Raw genomic sequence first — 16,019 nt, forward strand, 5'->3', positions numbered from 1 at the left:
AAAGGGCAGATATGTTCTACAAATGTCCACAGTTCCCCGTGGAGAAGGTACCTCTGGGCATGAACATGTGCTGGAGTGGCATGATGCTGGGGTCTGCCCCTCGCAGCTCAATCTCAAAGACTCCAAGCAGAGCTACCTATTTTATATTTTTCTTCCCTTCTGAAGACATTGGCTGGCACTTGGCCTTGGTCCAGGGTGTACGCCTTCTTCAACCTGTTGACTGCAGAGTCCTCACATTGCTTTGGGCTTGGTCCAAGTCTGTGCTTGAGTGGAGGACGGGGCGTTGAGAGGGTGCACACGCCCCTCCTTCTCAGCCACGCACCTTCTTTTCCTTGCCAAGCTCTCCCTTCTCCTACTGTGACAACGAAGCGGCTGCTTCAACCTCTTCTGTAACCTGGGCTCTCCCATCTGTCTTCAGTTTTTCCCGTGATCATAGCTGGTTAGACACCTGCCGGGGGATGTTTTTCAGACGAACTTGAGTAACTTGCCCTCGTAGATTAGTTAAGAGCCTGTAGGTCTCGAAGGGATTTGTGGAAAAGACCCAGCAGAGTCTCCGAGAACCCGAGGTGGCTGTGGCTGGAGCCAGGTGAGCCACAGGTTAGGGGCGTCTGGCCCTCATCCTGTGTGAGGGTGGATGCGCTACTGCTGTCCTCTGCCTCGGGCCCTCATCTGTGAAATGCGGGAACAGTGAGGACTGCCCTCCCGAGGTCGTCATGAGGCTTAATGTGTGAATGCAGTGACCACTCAGAGCAGCCCTCACAGCAGGGAGCACTGTGTGTGTGTGTGTGGGTGTGTGTGTGTGTGGGTGTGTGTGTGTGGGTGTGTGTGTGTGTGGGTGTGTGTGCGTGTGCGTGTGTGTGTGTGTGATTGTAGCCGCCGGGCTTTGCTTTTCTCCACCAGCTCCTTCTTCACGGGGAAGCAAGGAGAGGCATGGGAGGGAGGGAGGGACAAGACTAGAAAAAGGAGGCAGAGGGAGGTCCCTGGGGAAGGGTTTCTGCCACTCATGCATGGGTGGCCTGGGGTCCAAACTTGGGGTTTTATACCAGGGCGTGTGAGCAAGGGGCTGCGGCCAGGGGCAGAGCATTTGCAGACCGCGCGTAGGTCTGGACAGAGCAGGAAGACACCAAGGCTCTGCTTCCTCCCAGCTGTCAAGGCCCAAAGCAACAGGTCACCCCTTCTGAGTCCCTGAGAAATTGGGAGGTGCTAGTGCAAGGGCACAAAGTTTCAGTTATGCCAGATGAACAAGTTCTGGAGTTCTGCTGTATAATACGGTGCCTGTAGTTAACAATACTGTATTGTGTGCTCAGAATTTACTGAGGATGGCTCCTATCTTAAGTGTTCTTACCATCCACACAAAGAATGATGATAATAGGAATAATAATAAATAAAGGAATGAATAGGTCGGGAGGACACCTTTGGAGTGACACATATGTTTACGGTGTAGATTGTGGTGATGGTTTCATGGGTGTAATCTGTCTCCATACTCACAAAGTTGCATGTATTAATCATGTACAGCTTTCTGTATGTCAATGATACCTTCATAAAGTGGTTTAAAAAAATAAAATGGGGGGGAATATAGTCACTCCAAGTACTGAGCACATTGCCTGTCACAGTAAATAAGCAAATAAATGTAATTATGGTTTAAGCTTAGCTCAGGACTGAGAGTGGGTACTTGGCAGGTGGTGTCTGTGGCCAGCTGCTCCGCCCGGGCTCAGCACTGCTTCTGTGAAGCACAAGGGCTGCCCAAACGCAGAGAGCAGCTCCAGGTGCACACTCCTGACAGAGAAGGCGGGCTGGTCGCAGACACCTTGTTTTGGTTACTTGCTATTCCTTCCCCCGCACACCCTTTCATTGTCCTGGTCCTTAACCTTTAACTCCTGTAAGAAGCTGGGTTTGCAGATTTCTGAAGACATTTTGCAGTGTGCAGACCTGTTTCACCTTTGTTCCCCATCCTTGGGTCTGGAGATAAAGGCGAGAAGACAGTACTCTATGAAAGCAACAATCATAAACCTCAGGTATGCTCACCCTCAGGTGCCTCAGACTTCAAAGAAATGGGAAACTAGGCATCTCATTTTATACATGGCCCTCTTTAAGTACACTTGTATGTACATAAAATGAAATTGTACTGAAATAAATCTTATTGGTGAATGTTTGCTTTCCGGAAGACACTTTGGTGTAAAAGTTCCTAAGAAAATTTGTTTTTTTAAAGGACCAAAAATGGGGTGAATGTTTCATGGGTAAAGACCTTTTTCGTAACGAGTGAAGGTGAAGTGAGCAGACTGTGCAGCTCAGATTCCAGCTGCGTCCCCGTCACTGCCCTCGGGAGTGTGCCGGAAGGACCCCAGAGAGCTGGCCCACCGGGATGAGCTTACAGCCTTGGGGCCCCAAAGTGCAAGGATGGTCAGCATTCCTGGTGCTCTGGGTTCAGCAAGACCTGACTGAGGTGGGTGGGAGGTGAGTGGGAACACAGTTTTGCCCAGAGCTATCTCGTTGGCCTGTGTTAGAGGGGGAACAGAAGGTCAGAGCAGGCCTGGGTGAACCCAAGGTGCTGGCTGAATGTCTTTTTTTTTCTTTTTTTTAATAAAGGGACTCTCTTTTCTGGTTGTTGGCTGAGTATGTAATGTCCACTCTGGGTTATCTAAGGGCCGAGCCCAAGTACTCTGTTCCTGCTGTGACCCGTGCTTCTGCTACCACATACTGCGCAAGGTAGGTACCTCAAAGTCCTAGCTGAACAGCTAATAGAGAGACAGGTCTCACCCTTGCTTCTTCACCTGCATCTTACAGAGGTGGAAAGTAGGAACTGCAGCCCAGCAAGCCATGGACCCAGGCAATCCTAAAACTGCAAAGTCACCTGTGTTGATTCCAGCCAGCGTTTAGTAAGTAAATCCGTGACTCTTGTAAGAAGAGATTTCAGAAAATGTGTACCTTCTACAGAATTCACATTTAGTGAGGGGCGTGTGAAAAGATATACACAATTTTAATCTTTTTATTTTACTAATAGCGTATCTTAATGATTGAAAAATAGAAATTCCTGTAAATAAAAAGAAAACCAGAAAGTACTCATACTTTACACACCTAGTGTTCACGATCTAATGGGCCTGCTTCGCCTTCCCCTCTCTCTTCTATCTGAGCCTCCACGATGGACGGGACTCACGTGCTACAAGTGACGCAGGGTCAAGCTGGACTGTTGGTTTTCTGCTCCGCCTCTGCTTCCTCTCCGCATCCTGCACTCTAAAGAAGATGAATGAAATGTCTGCTCTGGTTGCTGGCTGTTTCATCTCCAACTTAACCTCAGTCTGTGGTTGTGGAGGGCCTCAGAAGTCAGGAAGGTCCCCCGCCGCCAACCTGGGGAGGGTGGGGCTGGACCCAGGCTCCAGCACAGCCCTGACACGCAGTGTGGTCAGTGGGACATGTTGGCATGTCTGCAAGGCTGTAGCGCTGCCAGCCCCCCTATGCTGCCTTCTTGAGGGCTGGCGGTGCCCTTCAGGACTGGCTGCATGCTTCGTCCCATTTGAGTGGGCAGTAGTAGATAATAAAATCTCAGAATATCCCTTGACCCCTGACCATCCAGGCAGGCATCTGCGGTCCTGCAGCTCAGGCCTGCCTGGGCCCTGTCAAGCCCCTGTGGCCAATCACTGAGCTGACCTTGCTGCTGGGCAATTGAACAGCTACCTGGGCAGCGTAGACGGCCCCTTGGGATGTTTCAGTTCCCTACATCCATGTGATTGAGAAAAGGGCCTCCTCCCTCATAGCCTCTCAGCCTTTCGAGAAGAAATAACCCTCCAGACATTGAGTGTGGCCCTGGCCACAACCAGCATACAGCAGACCGTGGCCCTGCAATCCTTTGGCCTTCGGGTTGTTGCAAACCTTTGAGATTCATACTCATTAAAAATCAAAGGAATGGGAGCAAGTGGCTTCCCAACTGGTGTTTTCCCTCTGAGGCTATGTGGTCTCCAGGAGCCATGCGCATCCCGGGCCTAGTCCCTGCGGCCTCCGGAAAGCCAGCCAACTGTGGATTCCATGGTATAGAATAATCCTTGAGACACTGCTCCGTTGAGTAACAGTTTCCTTACCACCTACCATTTGGTTTCTGTTCTCTGTAAAGGAGAGAGCAGAGACTGGAAAATGAGCAAATGTGTTCTGTGGAGATGGGTGATTAATATAGTCAGAGGGCAGGTGTGACTCCTGGGCTCCCACCTCCCAGGGACACAAATGAAGTCTGTGTGCCTTTTGAGGTACACTGGCAATCAGGGCCAGCCTCTGATATGAGGCCCCGATGCCCAAAGCAAGAGTCTTGAGTTTCCCACCAACAGCGAAATTGCTATTTTAGCTAGTGGAAGAGCTTCCTGCCATCAAGGGAGGACAGCAAGAGCCCTGGATGGGTGACCACAGTCACTGACCTTAACTGAACCTCTTCTTTTCTGTTAAAATGGACATTGAGTGGGTGTCGCCTGCAGTTTCTGGAAGCCCTGGATGCAGTGAGAGAGAGTGTTCCTGTGAATGGGGCCACCCAAAGGCATTTAGCAGGACAAAGGATTGGAGGGAGACCAGATCACACTGCAAGAGAGTGAGCCACCAGAACTGCCAGGTGCAAATGCACTCTTAAACCTGTCTCTTGCAGTTATTAATTTATTTCTGTCGTTTAAAAATAATGTTTTATTTTACTTTAGTAAGTGTGTCCAGTCCATTGGAATCAAAAAAGTCATAGCTGATACATCAGAGCCAATAATCCCTGAGACTCCCTTGGGTGCCCTACTGGATGGGGCATGGCTGGGAGAGATGAAGACACTGAGCAGGGTCCGAACTTAGGGGAACTGCCAGATTGCTGTGTCTCTGTTCCTTCCCTGTCGCAGGAGAGCGAAATCCCGGAACAATGAAAGGAGAAGCAAAATGGGGAAGAGGTCTTTTGGTGGCTTAACTATTCTGTTTGTATTTTCCTTTGTTATGTTCCATTTTGTTAATGTGTGTTTTTACTGGGAAGTTACCCATTTCCTCTAGATTTCTAGTGTGATGCAATAGGTTTCTCAGTCTAGTTTTCAACCGAATTGTCACTTATTAACTGACATCCATATTTCATTTGGGTTTCCTTCATTCTAACTTTTTCTCTTCCAGGATGCCATCCAGTGTATCACGTGACATTTAGTCATCATGTCTCTTTAGGCTCTTTTGGGCTTTCACAGTTTCTCAGACTGTCCTTGTTTCTATGACCTTGACATTGGTGAGGAGTACTGGTCAGATATTTTGTTGACTGTCCCGCATTGGAATTTACCTGGTGTTTTTCTCAGGATTAGGCTTGAGTTATGGGTTTTGAGTAAGCAGATCACAGAGGTAAAGTGCTTTCTCATCACTTTATATCAAGGGAACAGGCTCTCAAGGCAACTTATCACTGTTACTATTAACTCTGGTCACCTGGCTGAGGTAGTTGGTCAGATTTCCCCACAATGAAGTTAAGTTTTTCCCATTTCCGTGCTGTGTGTGTTCTTTAGGAGGAAGCTACTTTGGGAACCAGCACTTATGGAGACAGGAGTCATCTCCACCTCCACAATCTATGGATGGCTGAGTGTCCACATCAATTATTTGGACTTCTGCATAGGAGATTTCTATTCAACCTTATTGATTAAAACAAACAAACAAGCAAACAAACAAAACCCTATGCAGTTACTTATTTTTACTAGCATGGACACCTGTGGACAGTTTTTTTTTGTTTGTTTTTCTTTGTTTTTTTAACTTTTTGTTATAATCCAGCAGTCCAGATTTTGTTGCTAAGTTCATTCCTACTTTGGCTATTGAGAGCTCTTTCCATTGGCTCCTGTTTTCCTTTGACATCATTCCACCCTGTGGATTTTTTTTCTTGATACTTCCTTATTTTCTGATATAAGATTCAAGATTGTCCTGGCTCATATATTTACTGTGTCAGTCCTAGTGTCAGCCATTATTTCAAAGAGCTCTGGTTCTTTTCACTAGAGAATGTTATGAAAAAGTTACATATAGGAGCTAAAAGTGCTCGGCTGATAATGCAAGGAAATATGTGCATGTATTCCCACCTTTGTGTATTGTTGGGTCTCAGGGAGGGGTGCTCCACAATGGCATATCAATTATTTTGAATTACAGTTCCTTAATAAATGGCTGATGCAAGAGGGACACTCTGACTATCTATCTCCTTGAAAGCAGGAAATAAGTCTCTCATGTGAAAGGTGCAGAAGCCTATATGAACAACACTTGGTACTTCTTTAATTTACTACCCCAAGCCCAAACTCTGTTTAGATTCTTCACTAATTGAGTATCCCAAACCTAAGTTTCTTTGGCCTGTAAATTCCTCATAACTTTATTCTATGATGAAATTAAGCCTCACTTTCTGTTATAGTTGGGGAGGGATCTGTAAAGCACCTTGGTTTTTAAAGCAAAGGTTTGTTACTGGAAGAAAGTGTCCCCCCAAAATAGTCTGATGCTCAAGATGTCTGTGTTCCCTTCATGTGATAGTTCAGGGCAGGTGGGTGTCGGGGCCCAGGCTCTGTCCTCCTTGTTTCTCTTCCCTGCTTTCAGGTGGAGGGCTCCAACCAGCAGGGGATGGGGTGACCACATGGCACCATGCCCTCCATCCTAGGACACAGGCTAGCCAAGGCCGTCACCACCTCCACCACTTCCATTTGGAGCTGCAATGGGTGGGAAAGCTGGGAGGTGCAGGGTGGCTGTGAACAGGAAAAAGGGACATGGGTTCTGGTGGACAGCTGGGCGGCTCTGCTGTGGCAGGGTCACTCGGAAGCTAGCACACAGTCTCTGGGTCCTGTGAAACATGATTAGACATCAGCATGCAGTCTTTGATGCTTTGTGGTTCTGGAAATCCTATAGGAGGTGGTTCAGAGCAGATTAAGGTAATGCTCTCAGTGGAGGTGGTGAAGCCAAAGGTCTGCCCTTGAGACTGAAGGTGCTAATGTGGGTGTATATACAGGACAAAACCATCTCGTGTGAATGTAGATCAGGCTCGTTTAAGATCAGTGCAGTCGTGGGGCTTCCGTGGTGGTGTAGTGGTTGATAATCTGCCTGTTGATGCAGGGGACACGGGTTCGAGACCTGGTCCGGGAAAATCCCACATGCCGCAGAGCAGCTATGCCCGTGTGCCACAACTACTGAGCCCCCACGCCTAGAGCCCGTGCTCCGCAACAAGAGAAGCCACCGCAATGAGAAGCCCGTGCACCGCAGTGAAGAGAAGCCCCCCTCACCGCAACTAGAGAAATCCCGTGTGCAGCAATGAAGACCTAACGAAGCCAAAAATAAATAAATTAAATAAATAAAGATTTAAAAAATCTTTAAAAAAGGAAAAAAAAAAAATCAGTGCAGTCGTGTTATGCCTAAAATCTCATATTTTGTGCCTTTCCTCGGGCACACCTTCCTCAGTTCCTGAGGCTAATGTCACTCACATACAGGGGAATGGAGAGTGGGCTATCTAGTGTGAGACCTTCTTTACCCTGTGTGTGAGTCTGCTCAGGGGTGCCATAACAAACACCACAGACCGGGGAGCTTGAACAACAGACCTACCTCCTAGTCCTGGATGCTGTCTGAGATCAAGGTGTCTGCAGGCTGGTTTTTCCTTGAGGCTTCTCTCCTTGGTGTGTAGACAGCCATGTTCTCTTCACATGATCTTCTGTGTGCTAATCTCTTGTGGTAGGACATCAGTCTTGTTGGATTAGGATCCACCCTAGTGACCTCATTTTACCTTGATCACCTCTTTAAAAACCCCATCTCCAAATACTGCCACATCCTGCGGTCCTGGGGGTTAGGGATTCAGCATGTGAATTTGGGGGGGACACAACTGAGCCCACAGCATCCTGATTAGGAACTAACGTGCCTGGGTCCTTCCTTCCCTCAAGTCCCGTGGGGAACATGCGATAGCTCAGGGAGAGGCCACTTGTGCAGAATCTGTGTCCCAGTTGGGGAACCCTTCTCTGCTCTCTTTGATCAGGCAGCAGCAGTGGCAGCCCCATCCTGAGGTGAGCAGTTCTGGGGTTTGGTGCCATCTCGCCTGGCCTGCTGAGGTGCTCAGTATCAGGGAACCCAAGAGGCACTAGCCTAGTAGGGATGCCGGGGACTCTCAGGGCCTTGGCAGATGTCTCTCCCAGCAGATACTCTAGCGAAAGTGGGGAAACATTTGGGGATTACATGTGGGAGAGAGTCACAGTCTCGTTTATGCTTTAGAAAGACCACGTTGGGGTGGGATGTGAGACACGCTGTGGGGGCAGGGAGTTTTGTCAGGGCCTGATGGAGGAACCAGGCACTAGATCGGGCTTGGGCCAGGGCTGTGGGTGTAGAGGGGAATTAGTGTGAATTTGGAGGAGGGGGTCGCAGGGTATGAGATCAGCTGGTGCACAATTCTCTGGTTGGTTGATGGTGAGGTAACAGGGTGGTGAACAGTATCAATCCTTAGGTACCAGTAGGTCTGGGGGCTCTTGATCATCAAGTACAGTAGTTAATGTCTTCCATCTGGTAGAAGTCTGTAAAACAACTGAGGAAGCGTGCATCAGATGCTGTTATCCAGGTACTTCAGAGAGGAGCTACAGCAGAGGATGCGGGGGAGGGGTCTGTCCTGGGAAGGCCCCGTTGGGTCCTGCTCGGTTATACCCGGTGCCTGGGCTCAGCAACCAGGGAAGGTGGGGCTGCTCCTGGGTGTGGGGAGCTGCAGGATCCCGGTCCCCTGAGGGCCCTGTTAGCCCCCAAGGTGAGATGGGGATGCAGTGGCTGGACAGAGGCGTCTGGCCTGGGAGAGGGGTCCAGGCTGGAAATGTCACGGGAATCATCGCAGGGAGGAAGAGGAAAGGCCAGGTGGGGGAAGGTGGGTTACAGCAGACTCTACGGATGTGTCTGTGGGCCTGACAGAAGCAACTCAGAGGCAGAAGAAGTGGCCGTCAGGAGCTCAGCTTCATTCTCCTGTTCCTTTGTAAAACTGCTGTGTCAGTTTGAAACACCACCAGGAGACGTCTGGGGCCAGTGCTGCCATGGCTTCATCAGAGGGGTCCAGGGGGAGCACAGAACCACTGCAGACCCCGCCCATGTCCTCACTGGGAATGAATCCCATCGGGGCTCCTGGGCTCACAGACTTGAGGGAACCTCTGTCCTCAGGACTGGTCTTTCTCCTTCCTCTCACCTGCTGGTCAGGAGCCCAGGCACCCCCATCCTGGCTCCACCCGCAGGGCCTGGATTCTGGGACAGCTTAGAGGTAATGCAAGACCCTCACGCTCCTTTATCTGCCTGGGGGCAAGAATGTCTAAAAAGGTGCAACTGGCTGATTACAGAGGGCTGAGTGTTTGCAGCAGGTATGGGTGGAAAGATGGGGTGTGAGTTTCCTATGTCTTTACAGCCTTCCCAGTGTAAAGATCTGTGCATGTCCTATGGCCAGTGAACTCCCCACACCATCCTCCCAGGAAGCTCAGCCAAGTATTATGAGGGCAGAGGCTCTCCCCTTGCTTATCTGTAACTTCCGACTCCCACAATGAGGAGCTTGGTGCCCACTATCTGCCATTTACCTATGCATTGCTCCTTTCCAGATTACATGTGCAGAGCTTTCAGAATTGTTAGCTGCTACACCCTGGAAAGAACTCCATAAAATAAAGTCCACTGTTTGTGTACATTTTGCATTTAGTCTAGAGATTGCGTTCATTTCCACAGTTAACTTAGGCCAGCACCTTTTATCCCATCCCCTACAGTGAGTTTTTCCCATGCATTTCTAATACAGTTAGATTCTGTCACATTGAGTATTCCATCCTGTAATACTCCTACACTGTAAATAACTAAATTTGAATAGAGTTTGATTGACCCCTTGGGCTATACACATCTATGGGCTTAGACAAATGCATAGTGACAGGTATCCATCCTAAAGTATCACATGGAATACTTCAGACCCCCCACCGCATGATCTGCTTATCATCTATGTAGGTTTGCCTTTCCCAGAATGTCATCAATGGGGTCATAGTGTGTGCAGCCTCCTCAGCCTGGATGCTTTCACGTAACAACATATACTGAGGATTTATCCATGTCTTTCCGTGGGTCGATGGTTCATCCTTTCTGCTGCTGAGTAGTATTGCATTGCATGTGTACGGGAGGAAAAACAATTTTCACTCTGTCCTTCTAGGTTCTTGGTTGAGCCCCACCCCCGCCCCGTAATAAAAGCCAGATTAACAGGAGAAAAACAGAAGTTTAAGAGCATGTATACCTCCTGTATACAGGGGAGATACCCAGAAAAACTGAGTCACTCCGTGAAATGGCCAAAGCCATCACCTTAAATACCAAATACCATCTTCAGATAAAAACAAAAGACCTTGGGGAAGGGGGGAAGCCAATAGTGGCAGGTTATCATGCAAAGCACAGTAAACAAGGGTATTGTATGCAGATTTAAGTCGGGAATTCTCCATTGATAAGAGTGACTTGAGATTTAATCATCCTTGTATTTCTGGTGCAAAGAGGGACACGGCATTAGAAATGGAGATATCCTTATAAATGTCCTTCTTAAAAGGTCAGTCTCTATTCAGTGTTTTGTATCTTTTTTTGAATGAGACTGAAATAATCCTTATGCCAGAGAGACATATATTGGCGTGGTGTATTCTGCTCACCTTGACATGGATGTCCTCCACTTTGCTTATGCAGTCGTCTAGTGAAGGATATCCTGATTTCTTCAGGTTTTTAGCCATTACGAATAGTGCTGCTGTGCATAATTGCACCCTTGTCTGCTTTTGGACATAGATTTTCAAAGCAGTTGCCTGTATGCTGGACGCATAATTGTTGGACCCCGAGGGGAGACTTGATTAGTTGTGGAAAAAGCTGCGGGACTGTCTTGCCACGTGGCTGTACATGCACCCCAGCTATGAGGAGGGGTTGCTTCTCACCCTCCAGCAGTCGGTGTTGCCATGGTTTTGTTGGAGTTTAGCCATCCTAGTAGGTGTGCTGTGATGGCTCACGATTTTAATTTGGAAATCCCTAATAGTATATGAATTTTTTGTATAATTTTTGTATGATTTTTAGTATCTGTATATCTTTTTTGGCGAGGTGTGTGTTCAAATCCTTACCCATTTTTAAAATGGGGTTGTTTTAGAGGTCTTTGTCCATTTTGAGTCCAAGTCCTTTACTGGATATGTGGTTTACAAGTATTTTTCTCCCAGTTTGTGGCTTGTCTTTTTTATCTTGGAGAGGCAGCAGTGAGTGGTGGCATGAAGCGAGATCTTCATTCCCTGCACAGGAATTGAAGCTGGGTAGCCTGGATGAAAACCAGGAATCCTAGCCACCACCCCCACTAGCTCTTGCTCCCAGTGAAAAATGCATTTCTCATAGAGGTAAAAACTGTAAAAACAGGTACAAAGTTTATTATTAGAGACATAGCACAGCAACAAGTGGGAGAGCACACAGAGAAACAGTTTGTTTAGTTAAGACAGAAGGAAGGCAGAGATGCACACCGGGAGAGAAAGGGTGTGGAGACCCTCCCTAATGAGGAGGAGTGCAGTAAAGAGGCAGTTAAGTCACTTATATAGGGCAGTTCTTCCGGGTCTCTGTTCACCTCTGGTCGATTATCTGGTTTCTTTTTCCACACCTGCCCTGCCCTAGGACCCTCCCCAACATGCGTGCGCAACTTTTTTCCAAGATGGATTACAGCCCAGAGGCCTATGGGACGACCTTAGCATCACCTATTTTGGGGTGGTGCGCCTTCCTTTTTGACCCACAAGGAACCTTTCTGCACATGTGCAATGTTTCCCTTGCCCCAAGGATGAGAAATGTATGACCTCTTGATCTTTTAACAGGGTTTAGTCCCACTCTGTCCCTCGCATAAAAATGTCCAATGTGTGATTATTTACGCTATTTTTGTTGCTGGTTTTCATATCGAGGTGCAGACCTCGAAATATAGACAGGAGTCCGGTCATAAATATGTAGTCCTGGCGCCTGTTTGTGTCTTGCTTCAGGAAATGTAAACAGGAGGCTGGTAATGAATGTCCAGCCTGGAGCCCATTTTTTTCTCATCGCAGGAAGTGTGAACCGGAGGCCAGTTGTAAATGTGTAGGCTGGAGACCATTTATCTCCTGCCTCATTTTGAGTTTCTGAATAAGGTCTTTGAGAGTAGAAATCTTTAGTTTTATAAAGTCCACCATATTTTTTTCTTTTGTGATTGGCCTTGTATGTTAAAACTCAAAGCTGGTGATCTATAGACGAAACCCAAAGTCTTGTTGATTTTCTTCTATGTTTCTGTGTAATTTTCATAGCCTTGCATTTGAAATGTCTGTGAATAAATTTGTGTGAATTTGGCATAAGTTTTAAAGTTCGTGTCTAGGGACTTCCCTGGTGGTCCTGTGGCTAAGGCTCCGTGCTCCCAGTGCAGGGGGCCTGGGTTCCATCCCTGGTCAGGGAACTAGATCTCACGTGCCTCAACTAAGAGTTCGCATGCTGTAACTTAAAAAAGAAAAAGGTTCCATGTGACAGAGCTAAGACCCAGCGAAGCTAAATAAATAAATATTAAAAAAAAAATAAGTAAAGTCTGTGTCTATAATCATTTCATTTCTTATGGTTTCTAGTTAATTGCTCCTTAACTGTTTTGGAGAATTCATGGGTCATTTGGCTCTATTTCAATTTGAATTTCCACAGGAGAACGGATGTAGCAGAAGCCGGGTCTCCTCAGAACCCAGTGGGGCTTTGGGACACTGTGGGGTCCGGTTCATGGTGACAGGAGCCAGGTCTCCTCTGGACCTGCTGGGAGGTGATGCTGCTAAAGGAAAAGGTGAGGAAAAGTGGGGGAGAAGGTTCTTGTGTCTGGTTGACTGCTGAGGGTGTCTGTCCTCAGAGCACCGAGGAGAGGAAGGGCTTCATGTGGAACACTGGGTTTTTAGCCAGTTTTTGTGTGGTGTAGACAGAGTGCAGTGGTCTTTGGTGTGTGGTGTCCAGTTTTGCCAGCACCATTTATTGAGGGGACTGTTGTTTCCCCAGTGTATGTTCTTGGCTCTTTTCCTGTGAATTAACTTACCGCATAACCGTAGGTGTATTTCTTGGGTCTCTGTTCTGTTCCTCTGGTCTGCGTGCCTGTTTTTGTGCCAATTGCACACTTTTTGGTGACTGAAGCTTCGTAATGTAGTGTGAAGTCAGGGAGGGAGATGCCTCCAACCTGTTCTCCTTTCTCAGACTCCCTTTGGCTATTCAGGGGCCTTCGTGTTTCCACACAAATGTTAGGAACGCTTGCTATATTTCTGTGAAGAATGCCATTGGAGTTCTGACCAGGCTTGCTTTGCATTTGAACATTGCTTTTGGTAGAATGGACATTTTAACAGTGTTGTTTGCATCTATGAGCACGGGATGGCTTTCCATTCATTTGTGTCTGTTCAGTTTCTTTCATCAGTGTTTTACAGTTTTTAGTGTGCTTTCACATCCTTGGTTAAATTTATTCCCAGGTATTTTTTAGATGCAATTGTAAACGGGATTGTTTTCTTAATTTCTCTTTCTGATGGCACATTTTTAGTGTATAGAGAGAGAAGTGATTTTTAGGGCTTCCTTTGTGGCTCAGTGGTTAAGAATCTGCCTGCCAATACAGGGAACACGGGTTCGAGCCCTGGTCCGGGAAGATCCCACATGCTACGGAACAACTAAGGCCGTGCGCCACAACTACTGAGCCTGTGCTCTGGAGCCCGCGAGCGACCACTGCTGAGGTCGTGTGCCACAACTACTGAAGCCTGCTCTCTTACAGCCCATGCTCCGCAAGAAGAGAAGCCACCGCAATGAGAAGCCCGTGTACCGCAATGCAGAGTAGCCCCTGCTTGCCGCAGCTAGAGAAAGGCCTTGCACAGCAACGAAGACGCAACGCAGCCAAAGATAAATAAATAAATAAATATTTTTAAAAAATTTATTAAAAAAAAAAAGAAAGAGAAGTGATTTTTGTGTACTGATTTTTTACCCTGCAGCTTTACTGAATTTGTTTATTAGTTCTAACAGGTTTTTGGTGGTTTGATGTGGAAAACTAGAATTCAGATATCCCACTGTTTCTACCACAGGCAGGTCATCCACAGCACCCGAGACACAGTGGCTCCTAATATTATCTTCCCATGGTGCCTGTTAATAACGCGTGGACCCTACAAGACTGATGAGCGTCAGCACTTTAGGTGAACTGGATCTGGTTAAGGCTTGGCCTCTATTATGAAGTTTGATGTCTTCTCTGCTTTTTTTGGGCATGGTTTTGACATGGTTCTTTTGAAAAGTAATGTACTTCCCAGTAATTTCAAGTGTATAAAAACACTATAAGTAGCAGTAGAAAATACACCACCTCACATAAACTACTCCAGTGTGTTTTATGCAATACTGGGGTCCTCTCCCAGGGAACCAGCACATAAAGACCCAAAGACGAAATTTTATGGTTCCACCTTATAATCCTATCCACGGGCCCACTTCAACATTCATCATCTCCCCAACTCTATGGAAATGTCTTTTCCCATTCTGATCCAGTTTTGTTTCTCTGAAACCATTACTGAGACTTTCCCTCATTTTGAAAACCTTTATGGGTTTAAAGCACACGAGATAAGTATGATCTGGGTGACCTTTTCTGTATGACCTCTTTGAGTTAGAATGTTTTCAGTGTTCATCCATGTTCTAACATGTATCATCAGTGCTTCATTCATTTTTTTCATTGTGATTAAAACTAACATTTAACATTTAAACCATTTTGAGTATACAGTTCTGTGGCATTGACTACATTCACATTGTTGTACAAATATTGTCACCATCCATCTCCTGGACCGATTCATTTTCCCCATGGGAAACTCTGTATCAATTTCTCTACATTTTTGCCAAAACTTGTTATTTTTAATTCTCTTGATTATAGGCCTTGTAGTGTTTGTGGAGGGGTATGGCGTTGTGGTATTAATGTGCATTTCCATCGTGACTAATGATGTTTAACATCTCTTCAGGTGTTTGTTGACCATTTGTATGTCTTATCTGGAGAAGGGTGTTTTTAAGTTCTTTTTCCATGTAAAAAATTGGGTTGTTTGCGGGGGTGTGCAGCTCCCCCGCCCAAGCCGGGTCCCGCTAAGCGCTCCTGCTGGCGGCGTTGGCTTCGGTGAGTCCAGCCTGGAGCGGTCTCCGCGCCGAAGGCCCCGCGCGTCGGGGCATCGTTAGCGGCCTCGCAGGGGCGCCACTTCCTGCCTCGCGGTCGCAGGAGAGGGGACGCCCGGCCCCAGGCGCCCGTGCCCGGAGTGCCGAGACCGTGCTGCGCCGCGCGGACGCGGCGCCGGCGGGGCGGGTGTTGCTCGGCATTGGCTGCGGCTCACCTGAGCGCGCCGGCGGTCCGCGCGCCTCTCCCGGAAGTGGGCGTCCCGGCCAGAGCGCACCTGGCGCGGGGCGTCCTCGGGGTTCGTCGCCGTCAGCCGCCGGCGACCCGGCGCGGGTCTAGGTAGACAGCGCGCGGCCGCCGGGAACGATCTGTCCCTTGGGTCCCTGGCACCCCCGCGGCATCCGAGCGCGGAGCGGAGGGCCGCGGACCGCAGGTAAGGGGACAGGGGCTCGTAGGGGTGGGTGGAGGAGGGAACCGCGACTCACACCAGAGCTGTTTGGCACAGTCGCGGAGCCCCCTAACATGGCGGCCGCAGGAAGGGCTCGCCTTTGAGTAGAGGCTTTGAGGACAGGCCCGAGCCTACCCCATCCAGTTTTACAAAACATGTGCTGGTGTAAAGCTCGCTCCCGCGCGGTTTTCCCAAGTAGCCAAGTGCCCTACGCGAGGTCTCTGCAAGGAGAACCTGAGAGGGCCCGTAGCCCTGAGAGACTTGCCCTTGGCTTATGGCAAGGCCGAGGCATTTATCCTGCATGGTGATTTCTCCTGCTGTGACCACCCCCCCCCCCAAACCGCACTCTGGCCAGCTGGGCCAGCTCTGCTTCCTGCACGTCTCCAGCCCCGGCAGGCCCTTGGCCACCTGCTGGGATGGGAAAGGGAAGGGTCTCAGAATTGCAGCTTAGAAACTTGCCAGAGGGCATGGATTGAAAAATATGGGGGCCATCCAGGTAGCAGAGAAGGG

This window comes from Eubalaena glacialis, chromosome 15, assembly GCF_028564815.1.
Source record: "Eubalaena glacialis isolate mEubGla1 chromosome 15, mEubGla1.1.hap2.+ XY, whole genome shotgun sequence".
Lineage (NCBI taxonomy): Eukaryota > Metazoa > Chordata > Mammalia > Artiodactyla > Balaenidae > Eubalaena > Eubalaena glacialis.